Source organism: Myotis lucifugus, unplaced genomic scaffold (assembly GCF_000147115.1).
Source record: "Myotis lucifugus unplaced genomic scaffold, Myoluc2.0 scaffold_549, whole genome shotgun sequence".
NCBI lineage: Eukaryota > Metazoa > Chordata > Mammalia > Chiroptera > Vespertilionidae > Myotis > Myotis lucifugus.
Window position 1 is genome coordinate 57,230 of NW_005871597.1, and position 4,451 is coordinate 61,680.

General features: G+C 49.5%; 1 long non-coding RNA gene across 1 annotated transcript; it reads right to left on the reverse strand.

The window, feature by feature from the left end:
• Positions 1-3,305: 3,305 nt before the first annotated feature.
• LOC106694634 lies at positions 3,306-4,371 on the reverse strand. The gene is made up of 2 exons (XR_001345670.2): positions 4,256-4,371; positions 3,306-3,728 (listed from the first exon to the last, which is right to left on the reverse strand). It is a non-coding gene; the product is annotated as an uncharacterized LOC106694634 (long non-coding RNA).
• Between the last annotated feature and the right edge of the window lie 80 nt (positions 4,372-4,451).

Genomic DNA, 4,451 nt, shown 5'->3' on the forward strand with positions numbered 1-4,451 from the left:
GAAGGTGCAGGCGATGGCAGGAGGGAAGGCTGGAGCAGGCGGCGCTCAGCTGTGGGAGGTGTCCATGCCCTGCTAATGAGTCCGATTCACTGGGAGGGAGTGTTTGTGGGATGCTGGTCTATAGGGACAAGGGAGCTGCCAGAAATGAGTTGTAATTGTGTGTGTTTGCATGTTCTGAATACCTGTTCCTTACCAGATGTATGATTTAAAAATATTTTCTCCCATTCTGTACATTGTCTTTTCACTTTCTTGATAGTGTCTTTTGAAGTACCAAAGTTTTTAATTTGGTGAAATTCAGTTTTTTGTTTTGTTATCTGTGCTTTTAGTGTCGTATCTAAGAATCCATTGCCTAACTGAAGATCATGATAATTTACTCCTGTTTTCTTCTAAGGGTTTTATAGATTTATTAGAGGCCCGATCCATAAAATTCGTGCACGGGTAGGGTCCCTAGGCCTTGCTGGCGATTAGGGCTGATCTGTGGGGTGACCGGCGGAGTGATGCCCCCCCCACCCCCCTGCTTGCACCCATCTTGGCTGGCCTGGTGCTGCCTGCTCGCCGGCCCCACCCTGGCACTGACCACTCACCAGCCCCATCCTCCACTGCTGCCGCTGGTCGGGGCCTGTGGGCTAGGGGCAGCTCCTGCGTTGAGCGTCTGCCCCCTGGTGGTCAGTGCACATCATAGCGATGGGTCATTCCATCGATTTGCATATTAGGGTTTTATATAGATAGATCGCTCATATTTTGGTCTTTGATCCATTTTGAGTTCATTTTTACATATGATGTAGATAGGGGTCCTACTTTATTCCTTTCATGTGGCTATTCAGTTATCTTAGAACCAAATGTTGAAAAGTTTACCCTTTCCCTAATGCCGGGGGTCTTTCTCAGCATCTAGAAGAGTTCAGGAATCTGGAGAAGGCGCTGCAGTGTAAATTAATAAAGAGACTAGAAATATAATATAAATGTGTAATCCATGGGGGAGCCAGAGTTAGCTGTAGGAACCAAGTTCTCTTGAATCTCCAGACCCCTCGCTCTTTATTAACACAAATTGTCCTAAAGCAAAGTAGATATACATATCAAAGGTCATTGTCAGAGTTTGGGGGAACTGCCTTTGGCTGTTCAGGTGTTTGGCCAGCAGGAGGCAATAATATGTAGATTAAAATGTCCTCAGCAGTCTGGTAGCAGGTAATCATTTATTGCATCCTTTTCAGGTTTGGGGAAATGCCTCCAGCCATTCCAGTAGGTAATCATTCAGCCTGATGAAGCCTCAAGATTCCATCAACCTTTTGATGAAATTTCTTGCATTTATGACCTGCTGGAATTAGCCTCCGGCATTTCCCCCATGCCATTGTCTTAGGAAGCTCCTTGAAAATCATTTGCCCTAAATGAGAGGGTTTATTCTTGGGCACTCAATTCTATTCCATTGATCCATAACTTTATCCTGTGACAAAGTACTAGTCAGTAATTAACTTTTTGGGAACTCTTTGCTCAAAGCTGCTATGAACTTATTCCTACGTGCTTCTTACACTTTTAGGCAACCCATCATTGTTTAATTTCAGAGCAAACTTTTCAGAAGTGGTAAGTGATAAACTCCCCTCTCCCCTCCAAATTACAAGTGACTAAAAATAAAATGCTTTGAGAACATTTTTTAAAAAATTGAAGACATTCTGCGGTGTGGTAATACTCAAACAAGAAATAACTTGCGATTCCGGCGCCCCATTGTTCCTTAGAACCAGCACTCGCTTTCTCCTCAGGGCTGGGCGCTCTCAAAGACCGTTATTCATCACGTTGATGAAACGGAATTTTTGGACTGGAACCCGGATTCTTTGTCCACCAGAGTCGAAGAATGAATCCACAAACAGAGAGTGGTATAGCAAAGGTGAAGATTTATTGAAGAACAAGTTCAGACTCCCACGTGGGGAGGGGGAAAAGGATCCCACTGTGTTCTTTTTCCCTACTCCTTACAAGGCTGCAGATCTTGGTGCTTTGATATCCCCTCTGATTGGTCATTATTCCCTTAGACTGGTTACTATAGTGACTCCTGAACTCAAAGGTCAAACACCACGTGGGATGTGGGATGCCCTCCTCCCTCATTGTTCTTTTCTTTCTGGCTTTCTTCTTCTTTATTTTGTAAACTAGAAGACTAATGCACGAATTCGTGCACCTTGAAAGGAACTGTGGGCCGTGAGGCTGCGGTGGGCACAGGGGCAGGTTTTAGCCCACCCTCTGTACCCGCGCACGGCCCCTCCTGCCGCGGACCCTGGTCCCCTGTTTGCTGGCAGCCCTGCTCCTGCTGCCGTCGCTCTCAAGTGCTGACAGCTCTGGCCCCGCTCACACCCAATGACGGCCTCAATTGCCCCTCAGGTGTGATCAGGGCCAGCAGCAGCTGCTTGCACCTGCTGATGGCACCAAGCGATCAGGACTGGCACCAGGCACCAGCAGTGGGAGCAAACGGCGGCTCCAGTGCCAGCTTTGAGTGCAAGCAGGGTTGTCACTGGTAGTGGGTGCAAGAGGCAGCTGCTGGCCCCGATTGCCCCTCAGGAGCAGGGGGAGGTGGAGAAACCCTGCGGGGCGATTGGGGCCAGCAGCTGCTGCTCACATCAGCTGATGGCACTGAGAAATCAGGGCTGGCGCTGGGCACCGGCAACAGGTGTGAGCGGTGGCTCTGGCACTGGCAGCGGGTGCGAGCGGGGCTGGCACCAGCAACAGGTGCGAGCACCGGGCGGGACTGCAGCGCGCAGGAGCAAAGAATTTTTAGTAACCACCAGAGGCTCGCCCCAATGACAGTGGCCAGCGCTCCACTTTGGTCTGGCGCCCCTGCTCTCCTGCTCCACCATCCCATCACACCCGATGCCCATCATGTTCTGCATGTGCTCCCTTGTGGTCAGTGCACATCATAGCAACTTGTTGTTCCAGTCTATTTGCATATTAGCCTTTTATATATATAGATATAGACATTTTGGGCTACTTCCAGCTCCCTTGTCTTATGTAAATGCAACTGTTGCTGCTCCTGCACCTGGCTTCCTTGTGTTATGGAAATGTGACTGCACCTGGCTACCTTGTGTTATGGAGATGTACCTTCTCCCAATCTGTAGCCCTGTGTTTTTCCATGGACCCCAATTCTAAATATTCCCTAAGCCTGCCTATATTCCCCTAAGATTCCTGTTTCATTGAGGAGGGCAGTTTTCACTCCCCCCTGTTTTGTCTCCCCTGAGCAAGTGTTGCTGTAACTGGGGTTGCAGTTACAGCAACAAACAATGGGTCCGTGCTGCCTGTCACTACTCGAGCCAATGAAGCAGAGACAGGGCTGAATCATAGATGAGCATTTATTCCAGTACTGCCCGCAGTATGAGAGAACAGCAGGTCAGCCACAGAAATCTGCTCTGCACCCCACCATAAGCCAGTTGCTTACATAGCAAAAGCACAAAGGCAAAAGGGCAGTTTACAGATATGCAAAAGGACTAGGGGTCTTCAAAGGGCTTAGCGATATGCAAGGGTTGGGGTTACATGGGGAAATAGCCAAAGGGAGTGCCAGACGGGCAGTTAACAGGTTAGCAGGCTGGAGGTCTGCAAAGCCTGCAGGTGTGCAAAAGGGCTGGGGATCTTCAAAGGACTGGCGATTCTGGTTTCCCTAACAAATCTTTGTGAATCTTTCCATGATAATAGGCAGCTCCAAATGGGGAGAAAGGGCTGCATCTCCAGGTGGCTCCAGCCAGGGTAGAATGTGCCTTCTTTAATCAGAATAAAACAATCATGGTTAACAGAACATGATTAATATTTCTTACAATATTGCCGGTTCCCAAATTCTATTGCTGCCCCCCTTTCATTGCTACATCTCTGAAAGCCACCAAAAATCCTGTGACATTTAGAATTTTTTAAAAAAATATTTTTATTGATTTCAGAGAGGAAGGGAGAGAGAGAGAGATAGAAACATCAATGATGAGGGAGAATCATTGATCAGCTGCCTCTTGCACGTCCCACATTGCAGATAGAGCCTGCAACCTGGGCATGTGCCCTGACCCGGAATCTAACGCAACCTCTTGGTTCCCAGGTCAGTGCTCAACCACTGAGCCACGTGGGCGGGGCCCTCTAGAATTTTTTGATCACCTTTCCAGGATGCAATATGTTCACAACCCAAGCTGCGAAGGGGCAGTGCCTCTCGCCAAAAGCCCGCTCGCCTCCGGAGCGTCGCCCAAGCCTTAAGGACGAGAGAGTCCTGTTCACACTTGTCGGCCCAAAGCTCCAGAGCCCGTCTTACCGGCTGCCCTTCCCTTTTGCCTTCTTGTTTAAACCAGGGCACCGCTGGTCCCAGGCGCACTCGTTCCTGCCCCTCCTGTGCGCTGGCGGCGCTACATCCGGGGGCGCTCCGGGAGCGGCGGAATTTTGCTCGACGCGGGGTCCCCAGGTCGGCATGCTCGCGCGCATGTCCCCTGCGGAGTGCAGTTCCACTGTTG